The 22318-nt window shown below is 35.7% G+C and overlaps 1 protein-coding gene across 1 annotated transcript in view; it reads left to right on the forward strand.

Moving 5' to 3' along the window:
* The window catches only part of LOC105729971 (growth arrest-specific protein 6-like), a 643000-nt gene that overhangs the window by 286653 nt on the left and 334029 nt on the right, over nt 1-22318 (forward strand). The window contains exon 9 of the mRNA XM_064378894.1: nt 7828-7934. The gene's annotated coding sequence lies outside the window, so the exon portion shown is untranslated. The remainder of the gene's footprint in view (nt 1-7827; nt 7935-22318) is intronic.

Consider the following 22318-nt stretch of genomic DNA (forward strand, 5'->3'; position numbering starts at 1 on the left):
ACAATATTAAGTACTTGATATGCAATACTGATGGTTCTCTTATTCCAATGCCCTTTTCTTACACTGTTTTCCTGCCATCTGCTAGCTTGCTTTTCTTTTTGGTTCTCAGAGTTATTCTTGCTGTTTTGCCTTAGTTTTGGCAAGAATAAATGCTTAGACTGATCTCCAGAGGCCACAAGACTTGAACTCACTCTACGGCTAGTGAGAGATCTGTGTGTGCCTAGTCTTCATGCTGGGACTTTATTAATCTGTGCAGCTCTGCAGGTGACTCTGTTTGCAAAAGGATATAATGGGAAATGAAACATTTGCTTCTGTAATAGGTATTGCTTAACCACTAAAGAAGAGTCCAAATACATTTTCAAGCTTTCTGTAAGTTTCTTCTGACTCTCCCTTTAAACAATTGAATTTATTAGTTGGACTTTTAAAAAGGAAGGGGATTGGGGGTGAAATGGGAATTCAACCCCTGCATACCATTTTTCCCTACACACATAGTTCTAGAATCACTTCTTTAAACATCTGCTTCTGTTGTAAGAAAAATAGCCTTTATTTTAGAACCCCATGGGGCTTTCGATTCCTCTCATTCAAATGAATGTATTTGCAGTTTGGAGGAAGAATTAATAGGGCCATTCATTGAATGAGAGAGTGAATGCATTTTAGCCAAAAGTGGCTCTTGTTTGTACACATAAAATGTGAAATTTTGTGTAAAAATTATAGTTAACATCTAATACCAAATGTTTATTACTAGTCTCTTAATCAGTTAACACAATTTTTCAATATCTTTTATTTTTTACATTTGAATTTTGATTGGTAGCATCAAAGTTCTTTGATTTAGATATTGATTCACATGAAGCAGTATAGAAAAATAAGAAAATGTTTAGCTTTTTTATATTTCATACAGTGTTTTATATGAATAGAAAACCAATTATATTGATGATTGTATAATTTAGTGTTTATCATCAAAAACATATTTCTCATCTTTTTAATCTCTAAGGTTTTTCTGCTTTAAAGACGTGTAAAGATTTCAGACACTAAATGGAAATGTGTTTCATAAAGAGAAACAACTATGGTATTGTAAGGATCAAAAGTAGTTACCACACATAATTGTTTTTTTGTTTCAGAATACAGTATTTTGAAGAAATACGAATAGGTTTTCAAGCCTACTGATCCCCTCAGACATTGCCAATAAGTTCAAGAGTGGAGGAAATAAAAGCAAAAGATATAAAGTAGTAAATTTTATAACGAGACGTTGTTTATTCCAGGGCATAAATAAGATTCATTGATGGGTACAAAAGATATTTTCATAAAATGTAATATACTGAATGACTATTTTGTAATTTGTTTCAGAGGTTTTTCTTTTTGAACTTCTCAAGTAATTTTCATTCTGATAATTTATACAGATTGAGAATTGTTTCCTTCAATATTTGTAAATGTTTCTTGACATTACCACCTCGATACTGTTAATCTTGGAAAAAAGATTTGAAATCTATAAGAAAAATCCAGCATTCCTTTCGTTTGTTTGCATACCACTCCATTCTCTGCTTGAAAAAGAGAGAATTATACAGGGTTTTATTTGAAAGCACAGATTTGTTTCATTCATTTTTGAACTACCCTTTATGAATTATCGCAGAATAAAAACAACCACAATCAGTACACCAGACAGCAGCAGCAAGCACACCGAGAAACAAAGGCATTTGAAAGGGGAAGGGCAAGGAGCAAGCGGGCAGCTTCTTCAGTTGCTTTTTGTTGATGATTGTCTACTGGAAGTCTGTAAATACAACTGGGTATAGAAGCAGTCAACACACACTTGCACTTCTATGGAGTATCATGTGAATACAGAATACGCTGGGAAAAATATTGTTTGAAGAAGCAGTCTTTGATGAAATGCATCCCATAAATTTTGTGCTTGACTGTATAAAAAGAGATAAACTGAAAAGCCAAGTCATTTTCTGAGTTAAGAGCAAAGACTTGTTGAAATGACATGGTTTTTCTTTTCAATGGAGCTTAAAATCTGAGGTGAGGCTTTTGGAGAGTTGGGTTATAGCTTTTCAAGTGCATTGACAATAGCAAGAAACAGTCTTGTTTAGCTTCTGAGTAGGTTTTTTCCCCCTCACCTTTCAGGTATTATTGTTAAATACTGCTTTCAACCTGTTGTAACATAATGAAAATGGCTGTCAGCAATTCAGTTCTTACCACCAATCATGTAAGCTTGATGTGGGAATATTCGCTAAGATCACACACCACCACCATCAGCAGCAGCAGCAGCAGCAGCAATTGTTGACAATAATGAATAAGCCGAATATCAGACTTGAAAGTAGTACATAGTGGGACTTGAAGAATGTTAACAGTTACTGAAACCTTGTTTCCCCACCCTGCTCCTGCCCTGCCAACTCTTAGGTAATATTCACTGCAATCTGAAGCCTAATATCCCCCACATGTATTTATTTATTTACTCATTTACCTAACAAACACTTATATATATGACACCTATTATGTGCCAGGCACTGTTCTAAGTGCTTAAGAAAACCTAATGGGATACACATTTTTATTTTGTTTAATTTGCAGATGAGAATACATGGACAAAGTAGCATATTATTACTTTCCCAATGCCACACACTGTAAGTATTTGAACTCAGGTAGTCTGCCTCTAGAATCTGTACCCTCAACTACTCAGCTATAGAGACTTCTACTTCTCCAATTGAAGAGTTTTGTTAAAGTGTGTCCCTGACTGACAGACAAAATAAACCCCCTAAAATTAAAAAAGAACCAGGTGGCCATAACTTGGTGAGGGAGTAGCGACATACTCTGTATTCTTAGAACCATGTTGTAAAAGTACCACAGGACCTCCTGTATTAGCTTGCCACATAGAACATATAATCCTGGCATTAATTTTTGAAGAAAGCGGGGGAAGAGGAGGAAGAAAAGAGAGGAAGAGAGAACAGGAAGAAAAGAAGAATAACAGAATGAAACAAAGTGCACAAAATGAAAAATGTGTTAAGGTGATTGGACCTGGTGAATATTCTAAAACATTCAAGTCTGTTCAGAAGCCAGATACAATCCAGCCAAACCAATTCCTGTTGTTGATGGCAACGTAAACTGGCTGGAACACCACCTCCTTCCTCCCTCAACACAGTACACTGGGGCATTTGAAAGAAACATCTCTCAGAGACTTCTGATTTGGGGCTCACAAACCAAGCAATCAGAGGTCACTGCCAATAAGGGCTCAGCTATGTTGACCAATCAGAAATCAGCACCAGTCAGAACTAAGTGAGTTTCAATGGATTGGGAACCTGAGCAGAAACATTTGCTGTAAAACTGGAACCCTCTGAGTGTTCTTTGGAACGTATCTTCATCTTTCACTGATAGCTGCTGCCTCTTTAAGGTTGCCAAACTGTTCACTGGAATAAGGACTCTTTCCTCCAAATTCCTTTGTTGTTGTTTTGGAGACTGGGTTTTGCTCCTGTGCCCAGGCTGAAGTGCTATGGTGCTATCTTGGCTCACTGCAACTTTTGACTTCTGGACTCAAGCAATTCTCCTGCTTCTCAGCCTACCAAGTAGCTGGGACTACTGGCACATGCCACCACCCCTGGCTAATTTTTGCATTTTTAATAGAGACGGAGTTTTGCCATGTTGCCCAGACTGATCTCGGACTCCTGGGCTCAGGACATCTGCCTGCCTCAGCCTCCCAAAGTGCTGGGATTACAGGCATGAGCCACCATGCCATACCCAAATTTCTTTTCAAATAACTTTTGTTCATGTTCTATACAGACAGACAATATTTGAAAATACTATAGTGAAAAAAGAACAACATATTGATAACCATGAATATATTAACTCTAAACAATATAAAGGTCTTACGAATTGCTGACTGGTCTTGTAAATTGCTCAAAGGCGGACTAAGACCTATTACATTTAGTGGAGGGGGAAAAAGGTTTAAAACCCAGGCTGTGAGGGAATCTAGAAGGCTTCAGAAAGGCTCTAGGTATGTTTGCAAAAGGGAAGTATGGAGGGTAAGATGGGCGTCCACGTGGACATCTGAACAGACTTGACTATTTTAGAATACCCACCATGTCTAATCACCTTACTACATTTTTTAAAATTTTGTGTACTCTGTTTCATTCTGTTATTCTCTTTCTTCCTCTTCTTTCTTCTTCTAATTCTTCTACCCTCCTCTTCCCCCTCTTCTTCAACAATTAATCCCAAGATTAAATGTTCTATGTGGCAATCTAATATTTTACTTTTTGTTAAATGAATACAAAGCACGAAAGCTCTCATACTAAGCACACGCAGTGTGATTTAGAGTGACAGTCCTTGGGTACATTCAAATCCACATTGGTGTGTGGGTTTGCGTTGGCACACACCCATAGTGTTGTATTTTTGTTTTTAATTGAGTTAAAATGCTTATCAGCCAGGATAAGCATTTTACAGTAACACCACACACATCTCAGCAGTTTAAAATAACGTTTTATCTGTTACTCGTGTTATACATTTATTATGGGAGGACAATTGCACTGTATTATCTTCACTTTAGATCTGGCTTGATAAAGCATCCACTAGCCTGGAATATCAGCTACCATAGCAGAGAGAAAACAAACTTTGTAAGGTTATGCATTTACAATTAAGACCTAGTTTACAAATCGTTGACCAGAGTTAGTCTTATGGCCCTGTCCCGTCACTAAGGGCCGAGCTGTGCCATCCCAGCACGTGCCCAGAAGGCTAAGAGCCCCATGACCCAAACTAGCAGAATTGAAAGCCAGAATAATTCATATAAAGATGGGTATTTCTTTAGAAAAATCAGAGGATTTGACAACATTGCTCCACAACCCTCACTAGGAAAGGGTTAGAGCTGAATAGTAGGTGTCACCTTAATATAAATTATGTGGCAAATCTCCCATTTACCATGACCTCCTAATCTCCCTGATTAGTTTCCCATGATTATATTTATTGTTCTTGTGCTGTTCTTTTTCTTATAGAGAGTTTAAAAGGAAAGTATCTGTGGCCATATTTATTAAAAGTGAAAAAATAAAAGACGTACGCACACAAAACCTAAAGCAGAACAAAAGCAAAATCTCTCGGGTTTCAAAAAGAATGGAATAGTATTTTGTTTGAGGAAGTTAAAAAGTGTTTCTGATTGCTAAGTATTATTTAATCTTCAGGAAAAATGTCTGTCAAAATTTACTTGATTTGTTCTCTGAGGATATTTAGGTGATCAACCACTGGTCTAAGTGAATCTAAGAATGGGGTACATGCAGATCAACTTATTTTTTATTTTTTTCTTAAAGCATCTTTTAAAATGTCATCTGGGGTTTACCTTTTTTTTTTTTTTTTTTTTTTTTTTTGTAGAAAGTGATTTATTTAGAGAGAGAAACAGGAGAAGGAGAGAGAAAGAAACAGCTAACTCTCACACTGAGTGAGAGAATCTAGAAAGATGGAATCCAGGAGAGGAAAGCAGCTTCCACACTGAGTAGAAGGGAATAGAGAGAGATGGAGTTTAGGAGGGAAGACAGGCTTCCACGAGAGTGTTCGTGGAAGGGGACCCAAACATGGAGTCCCTACATTTTTGTTTTGTTTTGTTTTGTTTTCACCACCATTTTTTAACTGTAGTAAAACAAATATGAAATGTACGACCTTACTCAATTTTAAGTGAACAGTCTAGTAATATTAAATACATTCATAATTTTGTGCAATCAGTACCACCATCCATCTCTATAACTCTTCCATCTAGTAACATGGAAACTCTGTACCTACTAAGCAATAACTCCTATTTCTACCTCATCCCAGCCACTGGCAATCACTATTCTACTTTCTGTATTTATGATTTTTTAAAATTTTTAAATATTTCATCGTATTTTAGGTTCTGGGGTACATGTGAAGAACATGCAGGATTGTTGCATAGGTACATACATGGTAATGTGATTTGCTGACATTTTAAACTTATTAAATATACACATAGTGTTACAAACAGAAGCTACAGTAGTTCAGCTTTGAAAAGAGCACTAGTGCAGATAGAATCTAAAACTATATATATGATGTCATGCCTTTTTCCTCTTGCTATCTGGATTGTTCTTAAGGATATTATTTTCTCTAAAAATTCTCAGGAAAATTACGATATATCTTTATCTGACAGTAATAGAAAGAGAGTTGAATTTAGTCAATTATTTGCCAGATAAAACACTTATTAATGTAAGTAGACTAAATGTAAATTTTATTGTGTAAAAGAACGTTTGTCAGCTTAACGTATTTGAAGTTTAGAGGAATCGTTTTTGGAATTTATGAATGCATGATTGAAAGTAAGATTAAAATATTTTCCTAGTGGCACTGGACACTACTGAAGTCAAACCATAATAAAATACTATGTACTTTTCTTGTAAGTGGATGATCAATTCTGAATGATGTGCATTTTAGGAATTGATCTATAGAATCTAAAAATTGACCTTTCACTTACCACTACTGTGAGATGACCTCCACATATTACAGAGAGCAACTGTTTTTTACCTTTTACTATTAAACTGGGATGAAATGTGGCTGTTTTACTCTGAATATGTAGTGTCATGCTTTAAAGTGTATTAAAATTTAGATGGCTTAATATGTATTGCCAATTCGTATGATTGGCTACAGACAGGTGAGTGAATAATTTTAAGGAATGACAATTCAATGTGTTACTCCTTTCAAGTGAAAGCTGTAACAACTCATTCTGCCTACTCTACTTTTAGAAGCTAATATGAGTTCAGTTTATTTTCATATTTCAATTGTAAGTGAATTTTAAATGCCTGGTTTCCTTCATCTCTTACAGTAACACTTCCCGAAATATTTTCTAAAGTGTATGTAAAAGACCAGGGAAAAAATATATAGTAGATTGGCTTTTGTGGGGTTAATCAAGAATGGATAGATAAAAAGACACTGTCCTTAAAACAGGATTGTTAAACATTTTTTATGAAGGGGTATCTCATGAGTTAAATATGGTAGGCACCAATTTCTCCTTTTCTAAGACAATGGATTTGATATTACAGCATATTCAGGGCTATACAAGTATCCATATTTTCTGAAGAAAGGGAATTGGGGATGGTGAGCCCTTTAAGAACTTTGGATATATTACTTACCAGCTTTTGCATATTAAGAAGGACATTTTGATCACAATATAGAGAATCCCTAAGCAATTAATCATTTCTTGTTTTTCTCACACTGATTTTCATCCCTAATGTCCCATGGGTTTTCTGCTAGGCACTTTTCTTTTACTCCATCAAATTTTGGTTTTCAGTATTTTAGTATTTTATTATTTTAATCTGTTTGTTGTATTTCTTTTCTTTTGTCTTTTCTTTTCTTTCGACATAGTCTTGCTCTGTCACCCAGGCTGGAGTGCAGTGGCACAATCTCAGCTCACTGTAACCTCCACCTCCCAGATTCAAGCGATTCTCCTGCCTCAGCCTCCCAAGTAGCTGGGACTACAGGCACATGCCACCTCGCCTAGCTAATTTTTTGTATTTTTGGTAGAGATGGGGTTTTACTGTGTTAGCCAGGATGGTCTCGAACTCCTGACCTCATGATCTGCCCACCTTGGCCTCCCAAAGTGCTGGGGATTATAGATGTGAGCCACCATGCCTGGCCTGAATTTCTTTTCATATATGTTCTTATTAGTTTTGTGACATGTATACCATCTCTTGATAGGAATATGCTTATTATTTTAGTACTCAAGAAATGGTCTGGAAAATCTTGAATCTTTCACTTTACAGTTTTTTTCTTGTTTTTTTCCCTGAAATTTTTGAACTTTACTTTCTTGATGTTATACACAACTACTTAATATCTTGTATAATTGTGTCATTTTGTCCCAAGGTCTCAATGAAAAAAATCAGCCATTTCTTTCATTGAGGTAGAATGATGTTGAGAGAGCTACTTCTCATTTCATTGCTTTTTCAACCTCCTGAGAGACCGTCAACTAGGCAAGTAAAACATTTATCACATCCTCTACTCTTAACTGTATGAGAATATCTAGCTAGTTAAAGGATTTCTCTATGTGGCATCAACTCTGAGTTAATTTTCTCTTCACAATGAGGAAAGCAATATTTACACAAACTCCCATTTAGCCATCTTTCATCTGTCTGTAGCCTCAGAGCATAGTGCAGTATCATTATTCAGTACATATTTGTTGAATAGTATAATAAATGGTTGATTCCAGTTCAGTCTGCTGTGTACTAAAACTTTTTTGTGTGTCTGTTTTTATTCTTTTGTAAATTTTTATTTCTACTTTTACAATTTATTTTATTGTCAGAACCACAAGCAAAATATGTTGCAGCCTCTTAATTCTTACACATATGCTTTCTCCATGTTCTCCCTTGAGGTTTGCAGATTTCAGTTCATGTCTTCTATATGTCACACAGCATTGTTTTCAAGGTGGCCTGCCTTGTTATTACTGTATTAGTCATGAGTTCTAAGCAGTGTCTTAGAGAAACCAATGAGAATTTGTTTACTATACGTATTAAGTTTTCAACCTAATTTTATTTATTATTCATATTGTATAAATATTTATTCTCCTCTTTGAGGTTTTACATATTGTATCAGACAGCCTTTCAAATTAGTTACAACTGAGAATGATGAGTTCTTCCTCCAAATTATTCTTTTTGGGCTATGTGTATTGTTCATAACATCCCATTGTATAGTTTTATTTGAGCTTTTATCACTTCTTTTTTGCATTGCAGTTTAAGAGATCCTGCTGAATGTCTATTTTATGATCTCAAATATTTGAATTATAAGTTGCTTCTACTATAAGAAGTCACGGAATTACCATAAGAATTCACATGTTTAAAAGATGCTTTCCCGGCTGTAAAAGTGTCAGTTTGTGTTCATTGTACAGGTAGTTAAAACGTGTGTTGTAGATTTGAACAAAGACCTTTTAACTTAGCCTCAAGGATATGTGATTATTAAAACACACTCACATCTCAAATCCTCGGTTCTCTTATAATGTCATGACCTTTAACTACAAGAAGAGATAGAAATACTGCATATTCTCACAATACTTAAGCCATTAGAGGGGCATTTTAGATTTCTTTAGGCTTTTCCACTTATTCTCAGAGGATTATCTAAATTGATGAGTGAATATAGGGTGGGTTTGATCCATTTGGGTAGGAAGAGAGCAAACTTCTCTATTAGCTGTCAAATATACATCAGTATGTGATGCCTTCCCATATTTAAGAGTAGTCCACTAAATCATTTCCCAGTATTGTGTTAATCTAGTGACTTCAAGTTTTGTGGTACATAGAATATTATAGCTTAATCAAAAAGGTAAGTGGCTACCTTCTTTGAGAAAGTTTTATACCTGTAGTGTAACTTCATAAATCCAAAGATACATAATAGAACAGTGGTCTTCAACCTTAGCTTCATATAGAGGGCTTATTCTTTTGGGGCTATATGTATAGTTCATAATTTTTAAAAGCTTCTGAGATGATTTTAATTTGCAACCAATTTCAAGAACCACTGATATGATGCAGTGCATACAGATCACCTATGGATCTTCTTAAGATGCAGATTCATCTTCAAGGGGTATTTCAGTGGGGCCTGAGAGTTTGCATTCCAAACAAGCTCCCAGGAGAAGCTGATGCTGGTTCATGGACCACACTGGAGTAGAAGCCGTGTAGAATTTATCTTTTTTTTCCTCTTTGTCATAATCTTCTACTCTCCAAAACTTGGATGCTTGTTTTAATTCCATCCTACATTCCTAGAGTTTTATTTTTTCTTTCCCACTTTGCTTGTTAGTTTTTGCTCACAAGTTTTTCTAAGAACTTGTTTCTAATAAACCACAACATAGACGTTCCTCAACTCCTGTGCTTTTTCTAGCAGTAAGGCCAACAACTTGTATTTATAGTGCACATAATTGGTGAGTGCCTCAGGCAGAAAGATAAATATAACTCTGGTCACTGGAAGATTTCCTTCAGTGGCCCTATCTTCCAGGTCTCAAGTTGAAAAATTGTCTTTTATAGCTCCCCTGGGAATCCTTCTTGTTAAGTTCTGGGACAAACCGTATCCAAGTGATCCAGGCAGCCATACCTCCCTGCAGCTAACCTCTGCTTAATTGCTTGTTTTTGATAATTAGCTCTAAGTTGCCCTAGTTTCTTGAACTTTGAAAGTAATATTCCAATATTCAGTATTCTGTTTTAAAACTCATAGCCTTTCCTGTCTCTTTTTCTCTTTGCAACTTACCAAGAGACTCTCAGATCTCTGAAGTATGTTAAATGGTGTTTCTCACATATGATTGTGTGTGAGCATCATCTGGGCTGCTTATTAATAATGATTCCTGACTCCATATTCAGAGATCCTGATTTGGTGAGTCTTTAGTAGGCTCCAGTATCTGCATCTTTATTAGGTGCCCCACTAAGGTGAATCTTTTGTAAGCAATCCAACCTTGGAGAAACTAATGTGACTTGGCTTCTCAAGCTTTAACGTGCGTTAAAATCACTGGATAATCTTGTTACAATGCAGATTGTGGCTTAGGGATAAAGTATTTCTGACAGACCCTCAGGCCTAAGAGGCTACAATTACTCTAGGTACTAAAGCTTTAGATCATGTAATTAATACCATGCAATTCAGACTGACAAGTGTACAGACTGAATGACAAGTGTACATTCCTTTAATACAGGATATTGTTAATCTTAGGGTTAAAATATAAGCTTCCTTTTTTTGTTTGTTTTTTTTGAGACAGTCTTGCTCTGTTACCCAGAAGCCAGAGGTTGCAGTGGCATGGTCTCGGCTCACTGCAACCACTGGCTTCTGGGTTCAAACTATTCTCCTGCCTCAGCCTCCCAAGCAGCTGGGATTACAGGCGTGCATTACCACACCTGGCTAATATTTTTGTATTTTTAGTAGAGACAGGCTTTCACCATGTTGACCAGGCTGGTCTTAAACTCTTGACCTCAAGTGATCTTCCCACCTTGGCCTCTCAAAGTGCTGGGATTACAGGTGTAAGTCATCGTGCCTGGCCCCAACATAAACTTCTTAAAGGCAAAAAAAATCTCAATTCATAGAATACCAAACTAGATAATTAATCCAGATCTTTTGCCTAAGCTCAACTCAAGGGTCCAAACGTTCAGCTCTAACTCATTTTGTTTAAAGAAAAATTTAAACGTAAATATATTTTAAAAAGACAATTCCTCAAGGTTCTAGAACTAGAAATACCATTATTGGGTATATACCCAGAGGATTATAAATCATTCCATTATAGAAACACATGCACATGCATGTTTATTGTGGCACTGTTCATAATAGCAAAGACTTGGAACCAACCCAAGAAAATGTGGCACATATATGCCACACCATGGAATACTATGCAGCCATAAAAAAGAATGAGTTTATATCCTTTGCAGGGATGTGGATAAAGCTGGAAACCATCATTCTCAGCAAACTGACACAAGAATAGAAAACCAAACACCACATGTTCTCACTTATAAGTGGGTGTTGAACAGTGAGAACACTTGGAAGCAGGGAGGGGAACATCATACACTGGGGCCTGTTGGGGGTGAGGGGCTAGGGGAGGGATAGCAGGGGGTGGGGGACTAGGAGAAGGGTAGCATTAGGAGAAATACCTAATGTAGATGACAGACAGGGTGGTGGATGCAGCAAACCACCATGGCATGTGTATACCTATGTAACAAACCTGCACGTTCTACACATGTACCCCAGAACTTAAAGTATAATAATAATAATAATAAAATAAAGAATGAAAGAAAAAAAAGCTTGACTCTCTAATTTTTCTCAGGTTTCAACTAACTCTGAAAGCCTTTGAGTCTGGTAATCTGCTAAAATCCATTGTTTTTTTCCTCCTATGGTTCAGGAAGAGAAGGCTGTTGGTCAGCATCACATTGCTAATTGTTGAAGAGCTAGGATTGGGCCTGAAACTTGTGACAAGGCTGGGACAAGTTTGAGTTTATTTGTTTATTGCTTAAGTGAAATCTGAATCATGATGCTGATTTTGAAGATTCTCTGGATATGTAGAACTTATAAAAAGACATAGGCCCTGTTTTGCTTTGGTATTAAACATCAAAAGTTACAAAAGACTGCCCTGGAGATTTATTGTTGATGGAGATAAGGTTGGTCTTTGCCTTTTGCTTGCTTTAGTAGATTTAACATAAGAGAAATTTATCTAAAAGCATCAATAAACTGGCATTTCTCATGTTGAAAGGAAGCCTCAGCTCTTCAAAACATTCTTTGCAGGTAAGAAGAAGTTCTTTTCTATCATTTGTGGAATGTGTTACAGTGAAGAAAAATAAAAATAAAATAAGAGGAAAACAGAGTCAAAAAGTCTGGTATGGACTGAGTAGACATTTTTGAAGCTGAATAAAGCTGGATTCAATCAAAATCCTGCTGCCTTCTGTAGGACAGATCGTAGGCAATTTATTTTTTCATCTCTCAACTGATTTTCCTATCTCTGAAATGGAGATAATAGTAGTTAACTATAGAGCTATATGTAATTATATAGCATGATAAATATATCTATAACATAAAACACAGCAAAGAATAATCATTAGCTATCTTCATAGATTTGTTTTCTTACATATTATAGCTACTGTAAATTCTCATTGTTTTTGCATATTTGCTTTCTTTGAGTAAAAAGTATAATTTTAGTGTATTTAGTTAAATCTTGGAAGTCTTACATACTTTACTTAAAAGACAAGTATAGATTGAAGAGTGTAATAAAAACATTCAAACATATATAACATTTATATGTATGTATGTATGTATGTATCTGTCTATCTATCTATCTATCTATCTATCTATCAAACCTTTTTAATAAAAGCCAGCTCAGGTATTCAGAATAAAATTTATGAGAAAGACAAGATGACTTGTACTGAATTATAAAACTTAAGATTATTAGCTTTATAGAAAACAAGAATTTGGGTAGATAAAACATTTCTCTGAAACATTTGCTGTAGATTGTCTAGTGTTTATCGTTCTTCTTGAGGAAAATTTGGGGCAGTAGAAAAACTGCTAGTCTATAGTGGAGAGTTTTCTTATTTTTGCTGTGTCCTTGGAAAAATGATAGAATATTCATTTATTTAACCCAAGAGTTCTCCTCCAGGGACAGTTTGTCCCACCGCCACCTGTGAAGGGGGGGCTATTTGGCAGTGTCTGGAGACATTTTTGTGTGTCTGACCAAGGCAGGTCTACTACTGGCATCTAGGGGGTAAAGACCAGGAATACTGCTCAACATCTTGCAATGTAAAGGGCAAATAATCCACAGTATAGAATTATGAGATCCAAAATGTCAGTGCTACTGAGGTTGGGAAATCCTGATTTAATCTACAAATTGGTTAAAACAAATGATACATAGTTTAAAAACCTGTGGTTCTAAAGCATGCTTTCTTCATGGGGGCAATATTGTTTTCAAGGTAGCAAAACATTGGTTCTTAGTGGGTGAAGGAAAAATCTTAGGTATTACAATAGATAGTGGCCCTCCAAAGGTCAATGCTACCCACTGATATGAAGAGAGATAGAGTATATTTGTTTTTCATAGAATTTCACAGAGGTAGGGGTGGGGACAATTAGGGAAAAATGTGTGAGTAGGCTACTTAGTGGTGATAATGAAAAAAAGTTGAGAAACACTGCTCTATTTTATAGATATATGTTATCAGGAAAATTTTTAACTCATTAAATCATGTCCACATACTCTACCATATTCTTTCCCCCTTTTGTGGCTTTCAGGCACCATAATAGTTAGATCATGGGTTCTGGCAGCAATAAAGGAACTGTTTCACCCAAGAAATCCTGACCACCCCTAGTCTTCCTTCTGACTTTTATTTTATTCATTTTTTTTCAAGGCAAGACCTCGCTCTGTGGGCCCAAGGTAGCATGCAGTGGCACAACCATGGCTCACCACAGCCTCAACCTTCTGGGCTCCAGTGATCCTCCTGCCTCAGCCTCCCTATTAGCTGGGACTATGGATGCACTCAACCACTCTGGACTAATATTTTTAATTTTTAATTTTTGGTAGAAATGGGGCTTACTATGTTGCTGAGACTGAACTTAAACTCCTGGTCTTAAGTGAACCTCCTGTCTCGCCCTCCCAAAGTGTTGGGATTACAGGCATGAACTATTGTGCCCAACCCCTCTGACCTTTAATATTTCAACCTAATCCTCCCACACACCCACTCATCGTCACTTGGTCTTTCTCAGATGCACCTCTCTCCTCCTCCTCTCTTTTATTTCTTTGGTCAGTTATTCATTCTACCATCAAGTCAGAAAATAACCCTACACCTGATACATCTCTGTCCAGGGAAAAGAAAGTCAATAGTTTCAAGGAATATCGGGTATGCAAACAAGCTATTGCTTCATCCCTGACAGTGTCGAATACTCTTGAGAATCTCTACTAATGTCTTCCATCCTTTCCTTCGCCTGCTTTTCCTGAAACACCAATATTAAATTCATCCGATCAACCAATATTGCTTTAGTGCCTCCCATAGGTAGGGCACAGTAAATTCTTCCTCTTGGGAAATTTACATTCTAAAAGAGCCAAAAATAACAATAAACATAACAAGTAAATCATACAGTATGCTAAATAGTAAGTGCTACAGTAAAAATATACAGCGGGATAACGGAGTCTTGGAGTTGCTGGAATTTCAGGATAGTTTGCAGAATTAAATAGAGTGATCAGGGTTTACTAATATTGTATAGCAATATGTTTCTTGATGATAGCTAAAAAATAGCTAACACCTTTTAAGAACTTAATATATGATGCTTACATTTAATTTTGACGAAAAATATCTGTGAAGTAGGTACTATTTGTTATCTCCATTTTACAGGCCACCAAAGCAGAGAACATAGGCAACTTTCCTAAGCGCATAAAACTTTCCTAAAACTCTTAGGAAGTAGCAGAGCCACATTTAATCCTAGAAAGGCCTGCTCTAGGTGCTACCCCTAACTGCTGTGTTATGTCACATTTCTATTGAGTTTAATGGCATTACAATGGAATTCCTGTTTAATCACTTTCCATAGGTAATACAGCACAGTGATTGTAAAAGAAAAGCATCACACCTGACATTTATTAACAATGGTAAGGAAGACTTTAAGATTGTTGTGACAGGAGAGATTTAACTCAACTCTGAACACAGCAAAGACTGCTGGAGATGTATAGCCAAAGAGCAGAGTGAGGGGGTCAGTGGATGAGAAATTAGTAAGAGGAACTTGATTCAATATCAAATGTAGGATGATTTGGTCAAGGAGGGAGTGCTTGTCATGGTTAAGAGAGTGGACCCTGGCCCTGACCTGGTGGATCTAATTCATGGCTCCCGCTTACCAGCTGAATGTCCTCGGGAGGGTCACTTCAGCTGTTCGTGCCTCCGTTCTCCATGTGTGCTAACTCAGAGGGTTGTTGTGAGGGCTGAAGTAATTTTAAGCACCATTTATTTACTGAATATTCAGCATGTATTATTCTAGACACTGTACTTATATTGCCAGTAACTGGCACAACAATACTGTGAGATAGATATTATTGCCCCCATTTTATAGATGAAGAAACTGAGGCACATGTAGCCTATTTAAAGATGCAAAACAAGCAAGTGAAAAGGACTATGTATGATTTTGTTTCTAACTTTTCTGCCTTTTCTCTTTTCTAACTGATCTGCCTTTTCTCTTATTTTTTCTGTCTTTCATTAGCTACTTTATGATAAATGAGTGTTGTCACAACATTGTGAGAAATGAAGCACCTGTCTAGAATTTTCTCTGGAGAGAAAGCATTATGGCTAATTTTTTTGACTTTTAAGAATTACATCCAGTCTGAGAAAACATGTCTCTTTTCCTTTCAAGGTTCACCTTCCACCTCTCTCCTTGATCCCGCATCTCCCTCTCCTCTGAGACCTGAGGCATGTGCCAGAGTTTTGTCTCTTGCCCTTGCTTGCATGTTTTACTCTGTCACTGATGGCTTATTCCCTTGTACCTGTTACCTGCTCGAGTCTCTTGCATCTTCAACCTTATGACTCACTTTAGATATCACCATGTGGATCTCACTCTTTCCCTTCCCAGGCATCCTTACTGGAAGACCTATTTGCAGATGCTGCCTTTTCTTCCTCAGCTACTGTCTGCTTTTCAGCCTCTCCAGATTCTGCTTCCACTCCTCATCACTAGATCTCACTGCATTTGACCTGTCCCTGGGAATTATGCTGTGGACACTTTTTTTTTTTTTTTTTAACCAGAAACTGCTTACTCTCTTAATTTATGGGATACACTTCTCTTATGGTATTCCTCTTACTTTTCCAGCCATTTACTGTCAACCTCAAATGCCCACAGCAAAATGATGGTACATCTCGTGGTTTCACCTTGACAGTCTTTTCCGCCCATGCTGCTTATTCTCTCACTACCATAAGGTGTACCTGTTTCATAGATCTGCAACCAGATAGCCCTCCTGATCCATGTGTTATCCTGCTATCCACTGAATAGCTCCACAGACTATCGCATCTAAAAGTAAACTTACCCTTTCCCTTCCCCGGCAGAGTGTTTCTTCCTCTGGTAATTCTAATCTTGGTATTGACACTGCCATTCACCCATGATAATATATGTACCAAGTGTAGTCTAATACACGGTGACAACTCAATAAACAGCCACTATTTAATCCTCACAGAGCACTAATGTATAAATACTATTATTATTGCCATTATATAAATGAGAGGAGACACAAAGTGATTAAGTGGCCTGCTCAGAGTCATTCTTGCTTTATTTCTCAAACAACTACCAATTAGTAACCAAGCCATTTTCATTATACAGTACGTCTCCATCTCCCACTGCCTTTATTCAAATTCTATTTCTTTCTCACTTGAATAAAACTCTGGTAATAATTCCCACTGGCCCCTTCTTCCTGTAGTGGTACCTCACCACCCTCAATCCACCTGCATCCTGGTCAGGTCAAAGTGATCTTTCTAAAGATTTTACCTGTTTATGATACTGCCTTTCTTAAAACTCTTCAGTGGCTCCCATGTCTTGCACTTTAGTACAAACCCCGTAGCATGGTGTAGTGGGACCACCTGAGCAAAAACCTCCTGAGTTTATGTCTGTCTCTTTCCATGCCCCTGCCCTCGAACTCAGTCAGACGGCACAAAATAATGAGTGAATTTCCAAGTGAATTGTGCTGTTTTACACTTCCATAACTTTATTCTAACTGCCTCCTTTACTCACAGTGTTCATTTCTTTTTTGTCCCCTAAGGAACTTCTGCTTATCCTCTACAGCTGATATAAAATATCGACTACTTTAGGAAGCATTTCTACCTGAAATCTCAGGGGGCAACTGAACACTATTTCCTTTCAGTAAGTAGTGCATGTGTATTTACCATAGCAGCTTTAACAGTTATGTGTCTTAATCTGGGTATTAGAGCAGTTTAGAGATTTAACTGTGGGTTTGAATTCTTCACCTAACTTAATAGATTTGTAGCTTTGGGCAAGTTACCCTTTCTCTTATCTACGTTTATAAAACAGGGATCAAACAGTGTTACTTAGGGTTATTGAGAACATTGAGCTAATCACAGAAGTGTTTGGCACATCAGACCTTCTCATTTTCCTGCTCTCAACATTCCAATGGGTTCCCGTAACAATTAGCATAGAATTTAAACTATGATCTTTTGCTATTTAAATATATTCCGTTCTAACTTCCTAGGGAGAAAGTTTGGAAAGTGAGGGGTAGCTCTGCTTATTATTGCCTTTACAGTCTTTCATGATCCAGCCCCCAACTATCTTTCCAACCTGATTTCCCGCCTTTCTGCCTTGCGTCCTCACTCCATCCTTATTGGCAACCGTGCTCTTTTTTTACTGCATCATCTAAACTCGATTCATCCACCTGGTTTGTTCTTTCCACTGATGTCCAAATGGTTCACTGTGTTTTTCAATGCAAGCTGTTACTCGAAGGTCACTTATCTAAAGTAGACTCCTCTTCACTTTATTTTCCTCTAATCCTCTTCATTTTCTTCGTCACACTTTCATTGCTTCACATGAGTCATTCTTTTGCTGGTTTTTGTCCACTCTCATTCACTGCAACATAAATGCCATGATTGTAACAACTTTGTTTACTGATATATCCTCAGATTGAGAATAATGTTTGACTTACGGTAGGCATTTAAATATATTTGTTGAATGAACAAATGAGTGAATTGTTAGATTATGTTAATATTATTATTTCTGAGATGTTTCCTGAAAGGCAGAGATCTTCTCCTCTTTGTCTTCATACACTAAGTTCATTGGTTTGTAAAGTGCATTCCTTGGAGCCTTAAGGGTTTTCACTGACTTTCTTCTGGGATCCCGCTGACCTGGTTACGGGACAGGGTTAAAGTAGGTCCAATTTCACTTGTATATATTGATCTGCATAGTAATAGTTTCAATGCTAAAAGGCCTTTGAAATCCACTGACTGAGTGTAATTCCCAACACATTCAGTAAATCATTCAGTAAAGGTTTGCTGGTGAATATATGAGGTAGAAAAAATTTGCCAGAATTATTATCAACATGAAGAAAAACATAGAGCTGACATTTTCTTGAATTGCCTACCCATAATAATCTGTCCCCAGCAGCATTAACTTTTACTTGTGCATCTTTGCAAAACTGATTTAGATTTTATTAAAAATTAAAATACATCTTTTAAAATATTTTTCTAATACAGCCTAATGTCGTTTCTTCTGTTGTGGTATTACTTCTGTTGTTTTCTTGATATTATTAAGTAGTCAGTGAATACCAGTGGTAGATATTGAAAAAATAAGTACTAATTAAATTAGCAACCATAAGATACTTTATTAGCAAACCAAAAGATGATGATTCAACATTCTCCACATTTTACTAAAATGGTTTTGCTAAAAGTAATTCTACATCTTCAAAATATCTAGTGATATTTGATTCAGACAAGATTAAATTTTTATTTATATTTGTTGACTCTTGAAAATATTACATAATTATACTTGATTGACATATGTAATTAATATAAATGAACTTATTTTGTTTGAAAAATTAGAAATGGCCACAATGACATAGAACTTTATTTTACTTATTTAGTTTTATATAAACCTTAAATGATAATAATACAAATATTATGGTCATAAAAGGATCAAAAGGAGTTCCATATTTAACAGAAAGGTTATTTCTGTTATTTCTGACTATGAGAATTCATATTCTCTAGGATCTTTCCAACATGGTAATTTCCAAGAAAGTATTACAGTGTTTTTCAGATTCCATCTTCCCCTCTTCCTGAGGAGGAAAAAAAAAAAAAAAGAAGATGGAAGTTGGTGGTGATGATGGTAGGGATTTGAGGTGAAAGTTGAGAATAGACAGAAATCAGGATGAAGGTTGATTTCATGATCATCACAAGGAAGGAAGAAGCTAATTCTGGCCATGAAGCAAGAGGTATTTTGTTAGTCAGACTCACTTTGCATAGGAAACAGTTAGAGGATTTGGACGTCACTGGGAGGCATTTACACCATGTTGGGAAGAAGCGTGACTGTCTTCTTTGGCCAAACTGAACTGAAGAAACATGTATCAAGGCAGTCCAACTGCTTACTAATGAGTGATCTAGTTAGATGAGAGAGATATCACTACTTAGAAAATCAAATTAACCCTAATCAATTTGAAAAGTAGGAAAAGTGATATGGTTGATATTGAAAATGCTTTTTATACCTTTGTAACAGTAAGATGACACAGGTTTATGTTTTTTATCCTTGAGGTCTAGATAACTTTCAGAGTACAGTGATATTTTGTACCACAGGAATTTAAAAATGCCATATCTTCCCCTTTTTTAGTTGGTTTAACCTGTGATTAGCATTTGACAATTGAAGCCTTAAAAATCTCTTCACTGACCAATGTAGAAACAAACATATTTACACACAAATACAGATCAAGTTTCACTTTGTTATATGACAGCAATGTGAAACAAGGCAATAGGCATGTTTTAGTAACACATATAACATAATATTATTAATCATTTATTATTAAATAATCATTTAACAAAGCATGTAAAAACTATGTAGAGTATAGATATTTACATTTGGAAAAACACCCTAAAGAAGATCTATTTTGACACCATTCTTTTACAGATATGGAATCTGAGATACAGAAAAGGTAACAAGTTCTACGAGAAGTCTGCATAGATCATTTATTTAATATTTAGTTTTTTATCTACTCATTCAAGTATTACTGTGAATTAGTAGATTCAAAATATATTTTGAAGTCAGGTCTCAATTTACACAAGACATGAGAATATTTCCCTCAATAAATTCACATACATCTAAACATTTTCCTGTGAATATAACTTTGGCTACACTCCATACTACTTTTCTTCTGTTCTCTTATAAAAGATTATAATTTATTTATTATTACTTTGTGTTTTCTTAAGTGTATAGTTCTATTGGGTGTTATTCTTTTATTAAAAATGTGTAATGTTACTGCATTGAAGTTTAAAGTTAGATTTTCTACTTTGGGAAATTATATGATGTTTTAATGGCCAAATACATAATGAATTTTTGCAAATATGTGGTATTGTGTTTCTTGGTTTCAAAGAAGAGTGGTATGTGTGCATTTGATCATATTTGATAGGTTATCTCATATTCAAATTTATTTTTTGTTTACTTACTTTTTGTCTACTTAATCTGTCGCTGACAGGTATAGGTTATAATCCCCTGGTATTACTGTGAGTTTGTTAAATCTTTCTTGTATTCCTAGTTTTGTATATTTCAATTCTACATTACTTGGTGTAAAAAAGTTAATTACATATATTTTTGGTGAATCGTATATTTAATTATTACATATCTTTTCTTGTTCTTGAATTTACTATTAGTACAGTCATCTCTTCTTATCCACAGGTTCCTCGTCCAACCAACCACAAATAAAACACATTTAAAAACTATTAAATATTAAAAATATTTAAAAATCATATTGTATTATTTTGTAATAATTATTTAAAATATAATAGTATTATTACAAAAATTATAATAGTAAATATTATAGTATTTGTATTGTATTTGTTAAATATAACAAAAACAATATAGTGTAACAGTTATTTACATAGCATTTGTATTAATCTATTTTCATGTCACTTATAAAGACATACCAGAGACTGGGAAGAAAAAGAGGTTTTAATGGACTTATATGTGGCTGGGGAGGCCTCAGAATCATGGTGAAATATGAAAGGCACAGCTCCCATGATGGCAGACAAGAGAAGAAGGTTGTGCAGGGAAACCCCCCTTTTTAAAAGCATCAGATCCAGTGAGACTTATTCATTATCAGGAGAACAGCATGGAAAATACCTGCCCCCAAGATTCAGTTACCTCCCAGTGGGTCCCTCCCACAACACGTGGGAATTCAGGATGAGATTTGGGTGGGGACTTAGCCAAACCATAGCAGTATTTATATTGTATTATCTATTATAAGAAATCTAGAGATGATTTAAAGTATATGGGAGAATGTTCATAGGTTATATGCAAATACTATGCCATTTTATATAAAGGACTTGTGCATCTGTGGTCATAAGTACCCAAGAGGATCCTGGAATCAATCCCATGTGGATACCAAGGGATGACTGTATTTCTGTATTTACTTTTCATTTCTTTCCACATTTGTCTGATGTATCTTTTATATCCTTTTATTTCATCCTTTCTATGCCATTTTGTTTCATCTATATCTTTACAATGAACATATAGATGGATGTATTACTTTTTGAAAAAATTATATCCTATTTTATGTTTTCTGATTGTCGTCTTTGTTGTTCTTGCTTTATTCATTTATTGCTTTATAAAAAATTGACCGTTTAAAAATACTTCATACTTTTTCCTTTGATTTGGATTTTATTCATCTTGTTTTTTATTATTAATGATTATTCTTAAATTTTTAAAACATATTCTACTATTTTTAAATTTAGCATCTAATGTTATTCATTATTTACATTCTTCTCTGTCTTTCCCAACCAAAAAGACACTGTTCCCACCCACTCCCATTATACCTTCTAACTTAATTACATCTTCAATGATCCTTTTTCCAAATAAGGTCACATTCACAGGTTCTGGGTGAACATGTCTTTTATGGACCGAATCAAACCCATGACAACAGGCAAACTCATTCAAATATAAATACCAATATAAAGAGTGATATGTCGGCTGGGCATGGTGGCTCACACTGGTAATCTTACACTTTGGGAGGCTGATGCAGGTGAATCACTTGAGGTCAGGAGTTCCAGAAAGAGTAATATGTAAATGAAAGTTGGTGTGAGAGTTTATTTACATTGGTGAAATGTGGATAATGGCGAGTTGGCAGTTAAATAAATATACACTGTTCAGTTGTTACTATATTTTAAGATGTTACTATAAAATCACTTGGGGTCCCTTA

Source organism: Aotus nancymaae, unplaced genomic scaffold (genome assembly GCF_030222135.1).
Source record: "Aotus nancymaae isolate 86718 unplaced genomic scaffold, 86718_ANA_hifiasm-v0.15.2.pri h1tg000019l, whole genome shotgun sequence".
NCBI classification, from domain to species: domain Eukaryota; kingdom Metazoa; phylum Chordata; class Mammalia; order Primates; family Aotidae; genus Aotus; species Aotus nancymaae.